The sequence below is a fragment of the Colobus angolensis genome, unplaced genomic scaffold (assembly GCF_000951035.1).
Source record: "Colobus angolensis palliatus isolate OR3802 unplaced genomic scaffold, Cang.pa_1.0 Scaffold142, whole genome shotgun sequence".
NCBI lineage: Eukaryota > Metazoa > Chordata > Mammalia > Primates > Cercopithecidae > Colobus > Colobus angolensis.
Window position 1 is genome coordinate 871,421 of NW_012114511.1, and position 17,647 is coordinate 889,067.

At 46.3% G+C, this 17,647-nt stretch overlaps 1 long non-coding RNA gene across 1 annotated transcript; it reads right to left on the bottom strand.

The window, feature by feature from the left end:
* Positions 1-1,422: 1,422 nt before the first annotated feature.
* On the bottom strand, positions 1,423-6,687 carry LOC105506947. The gene is made up of 3 exons (XR_001001018.1): positions 6,594-6,687; positions 5,091-5,197; positions 1,423-3,264 (listed from the first exon to the last, which is right to left on the bottom strand). It is a non-coding gene; the product is annotated as an uncharacterized LOC105506947 (long non-coding RNA).
* Between the last annotated feature and the right edge of the window lie 10,960 nt (positions 6,688-17,647).

Sequence of the window (17,647 nt, forward strand, 5' to 3'; positions counted from 1 at the left end):
GATTTTATTTGGATTTTACTAGGTTTTTCTAGTAGTGTCCTGTTCTGTTCCTTGATCCAATTCAGGGCACCATATTACATTTAGACTTATTTTTATTATCCTTCTCCATTTATTCTGTAAGAATCCCAGGGATAGGAGCCGTGTCCTCTCTTCCCTCCAGCATAGCACCATCATGCATGGGGCCATGGCACAACCAGAGCTTGGGGATGTTATCAGTGACTTTGCTCTTAAAACATCTTGTCCCCAAATCTCTGTAATCTGGGCAGATCATTAGGGCCTAGGGTGGCAGTCCTCAGTGCTCCACCCACCCTTAGCCCCGAGCCTCCTGGAGGACAGAGCCAGAGCATGTGCAGAGGAGGCCTCCTGGGCTCTGGGACACAGGGACACATGAAGTCTTTGCGTTGTGCTCATGGCAGGGAAGGGGTCACTTTCTGTTTTCCTGAGGCTCTTGAGCCAGCCTTTGGGCCTTCCCCACCATCCCAAGCCAGTGCCAATCCAATGTTCTGTGCAGAACAGGCCCTGCGGCAGGAACGCCCAAGGCCGTAGCTTTCTTTGTAGTATGACTCCTTGGAGCTTAGGCCTTTTCTCTGGGGGAAGTGCTTGAGAATTCCACCACTGAAGTTTAGAAGGATCTTTATTTCATTTCCTGCCTGGGGCCTGTGGTGGTAGAGAGAGGAAGGTGGTGGCCCTAGGGGCATAGGGCCTCCTGGTGTCTTCTGGCTTTGCACTAGACCCTTCCTCTCTGGGCTCGGGCCTGTGTGGCCTGCGATGGGAGGCCTTAACAGGGAGATCCATTCTGGGGTCTACTGAGAGTCTTATGAAGGGTAGGTAGCCTCAACCCCAAGTTAGTGTAAACGCTGGAGGAGAGTTTGACATGAAAATCCTTAGCACTGGCTAAATAGGGCAGGTCTTTGTCATTCTCTCCCAGGACCTGCTCTTGGGCTCCGTCTCGAGTCTGTCACTTTTACGTGGAGCCATGCTGAAGTCTTGAGAGTTCTGGGTCCTGGGCCTTGGAGTTGTGCAGCAAATGCTTTCAACACCCCAAGTCCCAGGGCACTCCTATCAGGCAGTCAGCCTGCCTGGCGATGGAGCCTGGCTGACTACCAAGAATGTGCACTTAACGCACATTCCTACTCCAAACCTTAAGTACATTAATATTTTGAAACCTCAAATCAGTTTGTTCTCTTAAAAACTAGAACCACATGCCCTCAGAAACATTGTGCCAATGGGCTCTGATTTTTCTTTTCATGAAATGGAAATCTCAGGCTGTGGAGGCAGGAGACCTGTGCTCCAGTCCAGCTGTAGCATTGAGTACCATGTGAGCCTGGGCAGGTCCCTAACCCCCAAAGCCTCAGTTTCTCTAGCTTAAGGGCCTACCAGCTCTGAGGGTTTATGATCCTAGGGTGAACAGAGACTCTGAAGTTGACTGGTTTATAGGAAATTTTATTTGAAATCCATGAGGGCCTATGATTGCTTGTAAATGTTTAAGATGCATTTTTTTCTAAGTCTAAACACAGGCAAAATGACAAGAATGTAAACAGTGCTTAGAAAGGCCCTTTTTCCTGGTGCCTGTGGATGAGAATCACAGTAAAAGTATGGAAGAGGCAGGATGAGACAAGGCATGAGCTGGTCATCATGCCAGGGAACCTGTGGCTGCCCAGAGCTGGGGCAAACCAGCAGCCTGGACATCGGTTATGGTACCAGTTCCTTAGTTCTCTCCCAGGAACAAGGGCTTGGAGCCTGCAGCCTTAACTTCCCAGCTTCCCTCTGGAAGGGCCCTGCAGACTTCCTGTTGCCAGCTTTGGATTCTTGTTGGAGCCAGGCGACTGCATGATGAGGTCCCAGCTAACCAATTTATGGGAAGATGGTGTAGAGACAATAGTGGGAACCCTGTCCTGTGCCTGGCCCTTGCCCTGAGATATTTGGCAACCACAGCATCCATAGAAGTCACTAGGTGTGGGGCCTTGTGGGATAAGATTATTTTAGGGTGGAAAAGAGTTCTGTGGTTAATAACACAAATTTTAAAAAATGGTATAAATGATCAACCTGGTATCAGTTGGCTAGGGCAGTCCTCATGAGGGGGACATGAGTCTATAAGGCTTTATTCTTTTCTTCATCAAGTGTTTACCGAGTGTCTAATCCATCCCAGGTATTATGTGGGTACCTGACTTGGTGGTGACTGTATCCCAGTTGGGGAGAAGGAATACGAACAGGTAAACCACAGGTAAAGAAGGGGTAACAAATGGCAGACAGGGTGCTCCGATGAGAGTGGCCAGTGACTCCATTGGGGTGGTCAGGGAAGACTCCTCCTCTGGGATAGTGCCTTTAGTTAGACCAGAAGGGTTAAGAGGAGCCAGTGTACCAAGGGTGGAGGGAAAGGAATCCCGGGCAACATAATAGTACAGGCTAAGGCTCTAAAGCCAGGAAGGGCTGGGCTTGGGCTGCACAGAGTGGTTTGAATGAGTGAGGGAATACAGGCGTTGAAGATGCACATGCAGGGTTTCTTTGACTATGTGTCCTGGGCAGTAGGGGGTGTCTTTGGGGTTAGGATGATCATGGGGATACAGGATGCAAAGAGGACTGTGTGTGTACCCATCAGAGACCTTGGAATGGACATGCCCTAGATTAAGCACAGCACCCATGCAGCAAAATGCCAGACTCTTGGCTAAGAAACCGAAAACCATGGCTCCCTAAGCACATGTGGAAAGACAGTGAATTAATGCAGGCTTTCCTACATCCACTTGCTTCTCCTGCCAGCCATTGTCAGAGGCTGTTCTCATAGTTTGTCCTTTTCTTATGATCATTCATATTTTTTCAAAATCTATATTCTTATATTTCCTGCAGTCTCATTTCTTTAGGTGGCCCATAATTGCTTGGGGAGAAAGCTGTCAGGAGGCCCAGCTCCAGTGCCAGAAATTCTGTGAAGCCTTGTTCAACCTCATAGTCCTTGCTGAGGCCTGTATCTTCTGACTTGTGTCAGCTTGGTTCTCTAAGCCACACACTGTAGACCATTGCTACTCAAAGTGTGGTTTCTCCCTTCTCCCCTTTCCTTGACAGGTACACTCCAAGCTCACTTAGTCATAAGAATGGAGGGACATTGCCAGCGTTCAAGAGGTCAGAGGTGTGGCAACAGTGACTGAGGATGATGCTTCCTTCACATGGGGTGGGAGAGAGCCTCCAGACACAGTGAGTTCCCAGGAACCATCTGGGGTCATCAGGAGGGTGCTGCCTTGGGGAAGGATGATGCCAGGACAAGGGATGACCCTGAACAAAAAGTGCAGTCACTGATGGAGTGGAACTAAAAAAAAAAAAAACTCTTTCTTTCAAAGCAGCTGATTGTTATTAAGCACCCACTGTTAGCTCAGCCCTGGCCAGGTTCCAGGGAAATGGGAGAAGGTGCTCATTTCAATGTCAGGACCATAAGATTTGTTTTTTAAGGGTGGTTTGCTTAGAGTCAAACAGAACTGAGAACATCCAGTCCCTACCTTTGGATTAAGCCTGTCATCTTTGTGCGTGTTTGTGTGTGTGTGTGATGAGCAGAATGGGGGGCATAGGCAGAGGAGCTCATTTTCTGCTTCCTGATTGCTCTAGGCCTATTTCTTGATCAAGAGCTTTGTTTGCTCAGTTTCTTCACAGAATAATATACATATGTTGGCCTACTCCCTGCCTTCCTCTCTGGCCCCACTTCCTGACACCCCTTCACCCATGCCAGTTATCAATATATTGCCTTTCAGCTCCAAATCTACCCTTACTTTCCTGCTTGTTGATAATGGAGGTGGGTTTTGTAAATATTTTTCCCTTATTGACAAAGATCACTGGAGGGACACTGAAGAGAGAAGGGGTTTCCCCTTCCCGGGTCCCATGAGCCTGGTCCACCAGGCTCCTACAGAGCATGCTTTCTCCAGGCTCATGTCCTGAGAGCATGTAGTTTCTGCTATGCTAGGCTCATGCAGTGAACTCCTTTTCCCAATGCCTGGCTCCTGCAGAGGGGGCTTTTTGAGCTCCTATAGTACCCAGTGACTCACAGCCCACTGCCTCTCAACCATGTCCTCTGGCAACCTTCCAGCAGAATGCCACACTCATACTTGTGAGTAGTTTCCCCCAGGACTCCCTCAGGTGACTGTACAGTGAGTTCCTAGACGTGGCATTTGTGGACACCTTCCCCTGACACCCTAGTAGGCAGATTCCCAGCAAGTCCTACCAGCAGGTCATCTGTCTTCATTACTTTTTTCTCATCAAGTAGGCCATGGCTGTCCCCTCTCCAAGATCTTAATCCCAGCCCTAGTGGGAGGAAGAGGCTCTTCTGTGGGCATCAATCTCAGCCTTAGGGGTAATGGCTGCTACCTGTATCTGCTGTTCTTATATTCTTTAACTCTTACCAGAGTTAATTCTGCTCTTTTATTAGTAATTCTTCATACTAAACTTTTTTCTGTTTGAAAATTACTGTGTGATTTCTTTATCCTGATTGGACCCAGTGGGCAGAACTTTGAGGAGTGCATTTGCTTGTCCACTAGTGTGAAATGAAAGATAGAAGTATGGATCTACATAGATTTACAGGTAGTTACTAATGGTTTGGCTGGATAGACAGGAACTTGGAAGTAGCAGGATTGGAAGATTAGTGATAATAAAGTGTGGGGAAGATGTATATGGATGGATCTCTCTCAGAATGGGCACAAATGGTGAAGATATTTGTGTCCCATGTGAATGCCCAAAGGGCATCATTACTATAGAAGAGGTTAATAATCGGACAAAATAACATGCTCAGGAGCTGTCAGTCAGCCTCTTCCCTCAGCCACCCTAGTGCTTGCTCAATGGGACCTTGAACAAAGAAGCCAAGTTGGCAGGGATGGAGACTATTCAGGGGCTTAACAGGGTGGACTTCCCCTTATAAAGGCTGTACTAATACTACAGCTGGGTGCCTAACCTATCTATAGCAGAGACTAAACACTGAGCCCCGATATGACACCATTCCCTGGGGGTGAGTAGACAGTCACCTGGTGGCAGATTGATTACAATGGACCTTTTCTATTATGAAGGAGGCAGAGATTTGTCACCACGAGAATAGATATGTATTCTAGGAATCGACTTACCTTCTTTGCACATAGTACTTCTGCCAGCACCACCATCTGTGGATTCACAAAATGCCTATCCACCATCAAGGCATTCTCCATAGCATTGCTTCTGGTCCAAGAACCCACTTCTCAGCAAAGAAAGTGGTGCAATGGATTAATTTCCATGGAATTAACAGGTCTCACTATATACCCTATTAACTGGAAGTGACTAGGCTAAATGAAAGGTGCAGTCACTTACAGAAGACTCAGTTGCAGCACCATTTGGGATTAAATGCCCTGAAAGGATTGGATTCTGTCTTAAAGGACATAATATATGCTTTGAGTCAGAGGCCATAATACGGCACGATTTCCCCATAGCCAGAATACAAGGGTCTCGGAATCAAGGGATACAAAGAGAGTTACATCTGTTACTATTATGTCGAGTAATCTATGCACAGAATTTTATCTTTACATAGGAGCTACAACTATGATTTCATTAAACTGAAAGAAAGATCTGTTCATTTTGGGCTTAAGGACTGTGATGGTCTGAATCTGTTTCAAAATTCTTGTATCAGAAATTTAATCTCCAATGCAACAGTGTTGGGAAGTAGGACCTAATGAAAGGTGTTTAGGTCATGAGGCCTCCACCTTCACGAATAGATTAACATCATCATAAAAGAACTTGTGGGAGTGGGTTCAGGCCCTTCAACTCTTCTGCCATGTGAGAACACAGCGTTCATCCTCTCTTGCCCTTCCACCTTCCACCATGGGAAGACACAGCAAGAAGGCCCATACAAGATGCTGGCACTTGATCTTGGACTTTCCAGCCTCCAGAACTGTGAGAAATCAATTTCTGTTCTTTATAAATTGCCCAGTTTCAGGTATCTTGTTATAACTGCATAAACAGACCAAGACAAGGCCACTGAATCAATAGGCAGAAAAAGGAGCTACTCTACTGGCTGGAGTGATTGATCCTGATCACCAAAGGGTGATTGGATTGCAGCTATATAATGGGAGCAAGAGAGACTATTTCTGGAGCCAAGGAGATTCTGTGGGTCCCCTCTTAGTACTTCCATACCTACTAGTAAAAGTTAATGGAAAATTACAGTAACCAAAATACAGGCAGGGTAATTGAGGACTCAGACCCTTCAGGAATTAAGGTTTTGGTCACTCTACCAGGTAAAGACCCCAGTCTGTTGAAGTCCTGATTGAGCATGGGGAAGCACAGATTGGTTAGTAGAAGAAGAAAGCCATAGATATGAATTATAACCTCAAGACCAGTGATGGAGATGAGGAGTGTACCGGTTCTGCATATTTTCTCTAGAGGAGGAGGAGGAGACTGCAGGCTAGTTAAGGTACAAAGAGTCAGAGGGAGAAAGAAGACTTTCCCATAAGACAGACCAGTCTCCACTCCCCATAAGCTTCCTTTGGAAGATAAAGGAGGTGAAAGCAGTGAGGGCAAAATCAGGAGGCCATGTCCATGATGGGTGTCCAGAGAAGGAATATCTCATTGACAGCGGGTATTTCCTTATGGGATCCAACCTCCAGGACTGAGTTGTTCCAGGAATTATATAGCCAGACACAGCCACAGGGCAAGCACATCCTCAGGGGTCTCATAGGGAACGTAGTTCTCTCTGGGGTTGAGAAGCTTTGGATGGTGGTGAGGGTAGCAGCAGGGCTAACCTGGGACCTGCCATGTAGAGCCCCTGTTTCTTAGTGGCAGTGGCAGCCAGAAAGCCACAGCCTGCTTACGAAATAGCCATCAGTGGGACCCAATTTTGACATTTTCAGCAGGAGAAACAAACGTGGGCAACTGTCTAGGGAAAAGGAGTACCCAAAATTGTGAGTATGGGTTACTAGGTACAATAGTGCAGGGAGCCTGGATTTCTGGGCCCCTATATTATGGCAGTGGAAGAGATGGCATCATGTATTGGTTGCTGGTTTAAAATTGCAACTCTAGCCTATTGGAGAGCTCCCAATCTTGCAAGGTGTGGTCTCGCAAACAGCCATAGCTAAGGACTCAGGAGTCGATTCCAGTATTGTTTAAGGCCAGACGATTCTGGGACATAGGGTTTATATCAATTGGGGTTCAGTCAGGGAAGGAGAACCATTACGAGTGAAATGGAATGAAATATTTCTTTAGGGGATTCAAACTAATGTAAGTGTGGGAGCTGGTGAAGAATTCCACAGAAAGCTGTTTTCTCTGCATCTCATGGTGGGCCTGAAGTTGTTATAGGTTACAGACCTACAGCTCAGGAAGAAACACTGGACGTAAAGTGGGCAGGGCAAGGACAAACAAGTCTGTGGTGATAGCTGATTTTATGTATCAACTTGGCTGTGCTACACTACCGAGTTATTTAATCAAACACAAATCTAGATGTGATTAACATGTGCAGTCAGTTGACTTTACATAAAGGAGATTACTTTTCATGATCTGGGTGGGCCTTGTCCAATCAGTCAAAGGCCATAAAAGCAGAAACTGGGGTTTCCCAGAGAAGAAAGTCTGCCTGCGGCCTGCAGCATCAGCTGCTGCTGGAGTTTCCAGTTCTCCCACATAGACTGCGGGAACTCGGCCTGCTCCACTCCTGTGTGTATTCCTAGCAGCGCCGAGCATAAGGCTTGGCCCAGAGTGGATACTCAATAAATATTTCCTGTATTGAAACGACATCCATCTGTCGGAGTCAGTGTGAACAGAGCTGTGCCTTGGGGCAGAGGCGGAAGCTGGGGGACCTAGCAGGGCCTTTCCTGTCCTTAGGTCCTATGACATTGAGTGGGAAGCACTCCAGATTGTGAATAGGTTGTTGGGAGACAAAGCGGGAAGGGAATCCGAGATCTATAAAGTAAAAATGAAAATTGAGGCAGAGTGCTGGAAGAGATGCAACTTCAGGGGAAGATTCCAAAACTCTGGCTTTGCTACGAGTGCTTGCTGCAGGTGAGAACTTACGTTGGCTGTTCTGAGGGCCCAGGCGCTTTCTAAGTGCTTCCTGTGTATTAACTCATTTCACTCTCACAAGAACCCCATGAGATAAGTGCTCCTCTGTGCTCCCTGTCTCAAGGATGAGAAAATGGAGGAACAAAGAGGTTAAGTAGCTAGAAAAGGATTCATTTCTCCCCCTGGAGGCTTCTTCTCCAGGCAGACCACTCAGCCAGTGAGAAGTGGTCATTTTGTCTATCGCATCTAATTCCAACCCAGAGCTCCACTGGATTGTATCTTCCAGAGTTTTCCAAGAAAGTCCCCAAAGGGCTGAGTGAGTTTCCTATCCTCTCAGGGCCCACGGAACGCTCTACATCAGCCCTGGTGGTCTTCAGTGTGGGGACAGATTTCTGTGCAAATCTTTTCACTCAGAGCTGCACGGCTGGCTTTGTGGCCACATGTGTGATTCATAAAGTTTGCATTTTCCACAGGACTTGGTTTCCAGAGCGTTTTGGCCTGAGCACTACAAGCTTTCAAGAATTTCAGCTGAGAAATGCTATCCACAGATTGCTCAGCTACGTGCATCCTCCCCACGGCTGTGAAGTTTGGCATGGGTGTTCTATTATTGCTCTGGGATCAGATTTTGGAATTTTATTTTATTAATATTCTTTTCTGCAAGGATTTGGGAGGGGGATCTGGAGCAATACTGGTTTCTCCAGGTTCATCATTATTCCCCGCTGACATGCATGATTGCCCTCTTTCTGTCAGTTTTGACCCCGTTTGCCACATTGACTCATGTCTTTCTTATCTTGAGGAGTGGTCTTTGTGCAGTGCATGGAAAAGGAGTGTGACTATAGGTGAAGGAATATGTTTAGAATAGCTATAAATTTGCAGTCATCACATTAATTGGGTTTAAGTACTCTCTGTTTACGTTAATTTTAAAAATAAGCTCGGCTTCAAGACTGGGGATTTGATTTTTGTCCCTCTTGGGACTCCTTCTCTGATCCCCCCCATCCTGGATTGTGAAAGTTCTCAGGACCACACTGGCCAGCATACTGGGGAAGGTGTTCTGGTCCCCACCTCATACTGGCCACCCTGATGTGCTACTTGTCCAATCTGACACGGTCTGGCTAGAACAGCTTTGCTCTTTTTACACCCAGCTTGGGCGCTAGATTATTACAAGAGCTGACACCCCTGGGTCCTGTGTCCTGCTTTGGAGGTCTGCTAACTTCCTGCCATCCTCCCAGGACACTGGACCTTGCTGATTATGGAACCCCTGAGACACCATCTTCTCCTTGTTCTGGGGACTGTCCCCATCTCTGTTATGGGTGGTATTATATCCCCTCCAAAACAGACATTTTGAAATTCTAACTCCTAGTACCTCAGAATGTGACCTTATTTGGAAATGGGATAATTGCAGATGTAATTAGTTAAATTAAGATGAGGTCATCCTGGAGTAGGGTAGACCCCCAATTTAGGTTTCCTTATCGGAAGAGGAGAAGAGATATGCAGGGAGAAGGTATGTGATAATAAAGGCAGAGATGGGAGTTATCCATCTGCAAGCCAAGGAACGCCTGGGACTGTCACTGCCAGCAAACCACTGGAAACTGGGAGGAGGCCAGGAAGAATGCCCCACATGTTTCTGAGGGACCAAAGCCCTGCACACACCTTGATCTTGAACTTCTTGCCTTTTAAATAGTGAAACAATAATATGCTGTCTTAAGCCACCCAGTTGGTGATACTTTGTTATGGCAGCCCTAGGAAACAAGTATACCCTCCATCTCAGGGTGAGCAGCTTGCCTGCCCCTCCACCCTCCAGGAGCACCCAGTATAACCCCTCTTCAATGGGCATCTGAATGGGCACTCACAATATTAGGTACCCTTCTCAGAGGGTGAGTGTTGCAAAGGTGATGCTGAGACCAGCCAGTTTTCTTCTATTGACCAACCCTGTAATTTAGTTCTACCATGATTCAGTTCAAGCAGAACTAAATCATACATAGCAGGTGACCAGGGCCAGATAGAGTTTGGAGCCAACATCCAAATACATGAATTTTTCTTTTCAGTATACTCTTCTACTGCAGAGACCAAGGTGAGACCTTGGTTTGGTGAAAGATGTTTCTCAGAATGCTGTAGAACAGAGCTTTCTGTGGGAAATGAGGACTTATGAAAATCAAATGTTTGTGAAATGCAAACTCTTGCATATTTTTATGGCACATGGCAGCCATAACCAGGACATGAGCTATGGAATAAAGGAAACCAGCAGTTATCCTTTGCTCTTTGTGTATACAGAGAGTAATGTTGCTTTTGGCAGTGATCAGAATGGGAACTGTTGGTTACAGACTGCTGTTCAAAGTGACTGGGAGATGGGAGTCCCGAGAGAGTTCTCTTGATCTTCATTTTGCAGAGTTGCCTCTAGCATGACAGGCCCTACTGGGCTCTGAATAAAGAGATGCTGACTGTGTGTATCTACTCTAAATTCCCTGGGCAGGAGTGTCAGCAGCACTTGCCAGCCAGCATTTCCCATGAGCAGGTTGCTGTGGGTGACAGCCAACTGGAAGAATGTATTAGCCTGATGAACTGACCTCCAGGGACTTCCTCTCTTTACTGTAGACCCTTCTGATCTGTTATAAAAACTCCTAATTCAGAGGGAGAACTCACTCACTATCATGAGAATAGCAAAGGTGAAATCTGCCCCTGTGATCTAATCCCCTCCCACCAGATCCCTCCCCCAGCACTGGGAATTGTAATTAGACGTGAGATTTGGGTGGGGACACAGAGCCAAACCGTATGGTTCTGCTCCTGGCCCCTCCCAAATCTTGTGTCCTTCTCACATTTCAAAACACAACCATGCCTTCCCAGCAATCCCCTGAAGTCTTAACTCATTAACTCAAAAGTTCAGGTCCAAAGTTTAATCTGAGACAAGGCAAGTCCCTTCTGCCTATAAGCAGTAAAATGAAAAACAAGTTAATTACTTCCAAGATACAATGGAGGTACAGGCATAGGGTTAATGCTCCCATTCCAAAAGGGAGAAGTTGGTCAAAACAAAGGAGCTACAGGCCCCTTGCAAGTCTGAAACCCAGCAAGGCAGTCATTAAATTTTCGAGCCCCAGAATAATCTCCTTTGACTTTGTGTCTCACATCCAGGGCACACTGATGCAAAGGGTGGGCTCCCAAGGACTTGGGCATCTCCATCCCTGTGGCACTGCAGGGTACAGCCCTCTCTCACCTGCTTTCATGGGCTGGCATTGAGTGCCTGCAGCCTTTCCAGGCTCATGGTGCAAGCTATTGGTGGGTCTACCATTCCGGGATCTGGAGGATTATGGCCCTCTTCTCACAGCTCCACTATGCAGTGCCCCAGTAGGGACTCTCTGTGGGGGCTCCAACGCCACATGTCTCCTCTACACTTCCCTAGTAGAGGTTCTCCGTGAGGGCTACCCCTCCAGCAGACTTCTAGACATCCTTTGAAATCTAGGCGGAGGCTAGATTTCAAACCTCAGCTCTTGCCTTCTGCATACCTGCAGGCCCAATACTCCATGGAAGCTGCCAAGGCTTGGGGCTTACACTCTCTCAAGCAACAGCCTGAACTATACCTTGGCCTCTTTTAGCCATGGCTGGAGCTGGAGTGTCTGGGACACAGGGCACCATGTCTTGAGGCTGCACAGAGCAGCGAGGCCCTGGGTCTGGCCCACAAAACCATTTTTTTTCCCTTTTACGCCTCCAGGCCTGTGATGGGAGGGGCTGCTGCTAAGGTCTCTGAAATGCCCTGAAGGCATTTTCCCTATTGTCTTAACTATTAACATTCGGCTCCCTTGAGTTTTTCCCCCATAAAATGGGTTTTTCTTTTCTACAACATGATCAGTCTGCAGATTTTCCAAACTTTTATGCTCTGCTTCCCTTTTAAATATAAATTCTAGTTTTAGGTCATTTATTTGTTTTGAAAATGAGTGTAGGCTTTTATAAGCAGTCAGGCTACATCTTGAATGCTTTTCTGCTTGGAAATTTCTTCCACCAGATACCATAAATCATCTCTCAAAGTTCAAAGTTTCACAGATCTCTAAAGCAGGGGCACAATGCTGCCAATCTCTTTGCTAAAGCATAGCAAGAGGGACCTTTACTCCAGTTCCTAGTAAGTTCCTCATCTTCATCTGAGATCTAATCAGCCTGGCCATCTTTGTCCATATCACTATCAGCATTTTGGTCAAAACCATTGAACGAGTCTCCAGGAAATGCCAAACCTTTCCTCATCTTCCTGTCTTCTTCTGAGCCCTCCAAACTCTTCCAACCTCTGCTCATTATCCAGTTCCAAAGTTGCTTTGACATTTTCAGGTATCTTTACAGCAATCCCCCCCCTTCTGGTACCAATTTTCTGGTATTAGTCTGTTCTCACACTGCTATAAAGAACTACCTGAGACTGGGTGATTTATAAAGAAAAGAGGTTTAATTGGCTCACGTTCTGCAGGCTGAACAGGAAGCATGTCTGGGGAAGCCTCAGGAAACTTACAATCATGGTGGAAGGTGAAGAGGAAGCAAGCACATGTTCACATGGCAACAGGAGAGACAGAAAGTGAAAGGGGAAGTGCTACATGCTTTTAAACAGCCAGATAGCATAAGAACTCACTCATTATCACAAGAACAGCAAGAGGGAAATCCGCCCCCATGATCCAATCACCTCCCACCAGGTCCCTCCCCCAACTTTGGGAATTACAGTTCAACATGAAATTTGGGTGGGGATGCAGAGGCAAACCGTAACAGTGTTGAAGCACAAAAGGTTTTGGCATATAGCTGTACTTGATATTGGATGCCTCCACTTATCCCTTGGGCCTTTAATTGTGCATACACAAAAGTTGGCTCATCTAATGGGGTCCTAAGCTTGGAATTTTCAGCTGTGGAGGCTTTTGTTTTTTAAATTAAAATCTTTTCGAGATTCATATGCAGTTGTAAAAAATAATACAGAGATATCCTCTACACACTCTACCTAGCTTCCCCTATGATAACATCTTGCAAAACCATAGTGAAATATCACAACTAGAATATCAATGATGATACAATCAAGATACAGGAGAGTTCGAACACCACCATAATCCACCCCCACCCAATTCTGTCCCTAGCTCCTGGCAACCACTACTCTGGTCTCCATTTCTGTGCTTTTGAAAGACATGGTATTCATCAGGTCAGTCTTGGTGAAGTTGACTTTATTCCTCACTAGTGTCCTAAGCCCTCTGCCATTTGGATAGATAAAGAAGCTGTTCTCCATGCTGTTTACAAGGTCAGCATCATGGTGGCTAACTGTGCAGGCTCCAGAGGCGGTTTATTTAGGTTTGAATTCTACCTATCAAAATTACTAGCTGTGTGTCCTAAGAAAAGTTACCTGACTTCTCTATGACTCAGGTTTCTTTTGTATGCGAAGTGCGGATGATAATAGAAGGACTTAGCTGAGAAGATGTTTAAAGGATTAACTGAGTTAATACATCTAAAGTATGAAGAACAGTGCTTCTCAAGTTTTCATGTCATACAAATTACCTAGGTCTTGTTAAAATGCAGCTTCTGATTCAGCAGTTGGGGTCTGAGATGCTGCATGTCTAACAAGCCACCGGGTGCTGCTGCTGCTGGTCCACAGCTCACACTCTGAGCAGCAGGAACTCAGAACAGTGCCAGGCCAGAGTAAGCACTCAGTAATTGTTGGTTATGTTTTCTCGGCATGAGTCTGAAGCTCTGTTGGACAGAACCCAAAGCAGTGAACCTGAGTTTCAAGGCTCAGACTCTGGAATGCCCCTGACCTTGTCAGTCCCAGGGCCAGACTGGACCTCTGAGAATGAGGCAGACAGCTCTAAAGGAAATGGGTGAGAGTACGGATGGTGCCCTTGGTCCCAAATCTCTATGGTAGTGCTGCTTCCTACAGGAAGAGGCAGGCCTCAGGAGCTCCCTAGCTCCCTCACCAGCTTCCTGTCTGCCTCCAGAACAGCAGCTCCTGCAGCTGCCTCTCTTCCTTCACCCCGGCAAGCAGATGTGGGGAGAGACAGCAGCCACAGACAGACAAGAGAAGCAAAAACACCTGTGCCCAGGTAGCTGGGAGCAGCTCTAAATTGCCAAAGGTTGGCCTGCTCTTATTACATCAGTGACAGTAATGGGGATGATAACTGTGCCCAGGGAGCAGTTCTACAATGCCCCTTTATGGAGTCTTGTGCCCTAGGTTGCCATGGTTACCAGGTCTGAGCCAGCAGCCTTGGGGAAGGTGAGCAAGCTGGGATTTTTCTAAGACAGTTGCAAAGCCACCTTTCAGGCATTAAATCCCACAGAAAACCACAGCCTTCTTGTAAAAATACACATGGCACATCAGTGTATAATGCTAAAAGCCTCACTCCTTTTCTTTCCTCCCCAGTCCTTTTCTCAAGGAGTGACCATTGTCAACTGATCGGTGTGTGTTTTTCTCCTACTCTCCCTAGGGGTCCACAGTGTACATTGATATATGAACAATAATAAGTCATACTATGCACATTGCCTCACTACTTCAACTTGCTTGTCTCACTTCAGAATAAATCCTGGACTTTTAAATTTTTTGACCATACGAACCTGGGAACCTGCCTCATTATTCTTAACAGCTACATCCTACAGTATGGATATAGCACAGTATAGTTGACTCATGCTTCACTGATGAACGTTCAGTTTGTGTCCAAGTTTTTACCTTTACAGGTTGCAGTTGACATTCTCAAGGATAGGTGCCTGAGAGTGGCATCACCAGAGCAAAAGGTAGATGCATATATGCATATATGTTTTTGACAGGTGGTGCCCTACGAAAAGATCATACCCCACACTATTAATCTTCCACTGGCAATGCATACGAATCCCCTCCACACACCCACCCCTGCTGGGGCAAGCTATTAACAAGCTTTTTGATTTTTGTCAGACTGCTAGGGGAAAGATAATATCCTATGCTTGTTTCAAGTTGCATTTCTCTAATCATTGGAATGGTGGAGCATCTCTTCTGAGGTTTATTTGACATCTGCATCTCATGAAATCAGGATCCTGGTAACCCCCCTGGCCAGGAAATGCTGCCTACCCGGCTCAGCTCACCACTGAGAGCTTCACAGGAGGAGGTAAGCAGTATTTATTTGTTTAACTTAAAGACTTTGCTGCAGAAGCAGTCACTGCCGTCCCCAGAGGGCCTGCAGCTCATATTGGAAGAAAGAAGAAAGCTTCCATGTGACCCTAAACTCTTTCTGTTCTGGTAACTGTTAGTCATCATTCTGTGTCTGTGGCGGTGCAACTCCCGCTAGTCCCTGTGTCCAAATAAGAGACCCATCCGTGGGTCTGCATGGTCCTAATACAGCAAGATGCAGCCAATGGGGAGACCCCTGGGCCTGGGGCCAGCAGGCCTGAGTTCAAATCCTGGCTCTTCCTGTTGAAGGCAGGGGTGAGCTTCCCCCAGCTCTCCTCTTCCTCAGTCTCTTTGCCATCTTGCAGCTTTTGACCTGCCTCTTTCCCTCCTCAGGTCCCTTGGGAGCAACCTTTCCCTCCTCAGGTCCCTTGCTTCTGTGACACTACTGTTGCCAGCTTCTTTCTCAGTTCTGTCACCACTCTTTCTCTCCTGCCTTTGAAGGGTCCTTGTCTCAGTCTCCTCCAATTCCCCCTGTACACGTTTCAGGTACATCCCAATAATATCCACTAAGGTGGCTTCAGTGTCATCTCCTGCACCAGGCAGGAGCTCTCTCCTGGGTTCCAGCTCACATTCTCCCCTGCCTTCGGAGCAATGCTACCTGGTGCCCTGTGCCCAGGACTGCTCACAATGTTCACATCCCAATGTGTTTCTCCCTAAAGCTGATCCTTTGTGCTGTGAATTAGTCACTCAAGCCAAAGACCTCAAGAGTCAGCCCTTGGGTCCTCTCTCTCTGTTGCTAAGAATTTTTCTATGACATACCATTGCTCACTGAATAAAATTCAGGTTCTTTGGATTTTGCCCCAGCTGAACTTCCTGGTTTCCCTCCTCTGAGTTTCCTACATGTATCCTGCATTCAAGTCAAAGCAGCCTACTTAGAATTACTCCTATAATCATACTTTCTGATCTCTGTACTTAAAACAGAGTTTCTCAACCTTGGCATGACGGACATGTTGAGCCAGATACTTTTTTGTTGAGGGCGCCGTTTTGTGTATTGCAGAGTGTTTAGTGGCATCTCTGACTTCTACCCAGTGGTATCACCCTGCCGCCAGTAACAACAACTAACAATGTCTGTAGACATTACCAAAGGTCCAGCCCCTGCGGGACAAAAATCATACCCTGGTAAGAACTGGTGCTCTAAAGTAATATTGTTTCATCTGCATGGAAATCCTTCTCCCATATCTCTTCATCCCTGATTTGTAATATAGTGATATACATTTGAAATAAAAGCAAATTACAGGAAAGTATACACCATGATTGTTATGTGTGCGAGTGAATGAGGACTGGAACAAGTACACAAAAAATGAACATAGTTATGTAAGCTGTGTTTCTGTGGGCTACTCTTGTGTGGAGTTTAAAGCGTGACCACTTTTTACAGGACCAGACTGCATTTGGTTATCTCTTCCCTCCACCTGTTATCACAAGATTCTGGCCCCAGAAATTCCTGGGAGCCCTTTTGGCATCACAGAAAGAAATGTCATGACAGACAAGTGCCCTTCTCATGGAATCTGCCCTGGCCTCAGACACCTGTCAGGCTGGGTGATACCCATACATGAGCCACATGCCAGGCACTGATGTCCTCCACCAGGAACATGGGTCATTGGGGTCTTGATGTGGCACTGCATCTGTGGGAAGCCTCAGGGTGCCACAGTTTCTTTGTGCTCTTTGCAGTCAAGAGTCAGCCCTTGGGTCCTCCCTCTCAGTTGCTAGGAATTTTTCCATGACATCCCATTGCCCACTGAATAAAATTCAGGTTATTCAGTTCTCTGCAGAACCATGGACATGTGATTTTAGTAAAATTGCTCTTTGCCACTTAAGTAGGAACCCATGGAAGGCTGGGCTGGGCCTCAAATCCAAGATACAGATACGGTGATAGACTCATCATTCTGACCACCTTGGCTTTGTCACTGATCCAGCACATCGTGCCTGATGCTGTCCCAGCAAGTTCCCATATCTCTTGGGCAAATGGACCCTGGCGACCTACCCCCAGCTCTCTAGCCCAAACCTGTCTGCGTTCCAGTGTTGAGCATGGACTGATCTAGAATGGACCTCTGTTATAATGGGAAGCAGGATTATGAATTTCTTTTATTTCAATAACTTTTAGGGTACAAGTGATTTTTGGTTACATAAATGAGTTGTATAGTGGTGAAGTCAGATTTCACCCCAGCGGTTTACATTGTACCCAATATATAAGTTTTCATTCCTCAGCCCCGTTCCTCAGCCCCAACTTCCCCCTCCTGAGTCTCCACAGTCCATTATATCACTCTGTTTGCCTTTGCACACCCATAGCTTAGTTCCCACTTATAAATGAAGACATACAGTATTTAATTTTCCATTCCTGAGCTATTTCATTTAACATAAGGGCCTCCAGCTCCATCTAAGTTGCTGCAAAAGACATTATTTTTTTTTATGGCTGAGTAGTATTACATGGTGTATATAAACCACATTTTTTTAATCCACTCATTGGTCGATGGGTGCTTAGGTTGGTTCCATATCTTTGCAATCATGAATTGTGCTGCATTAAACACA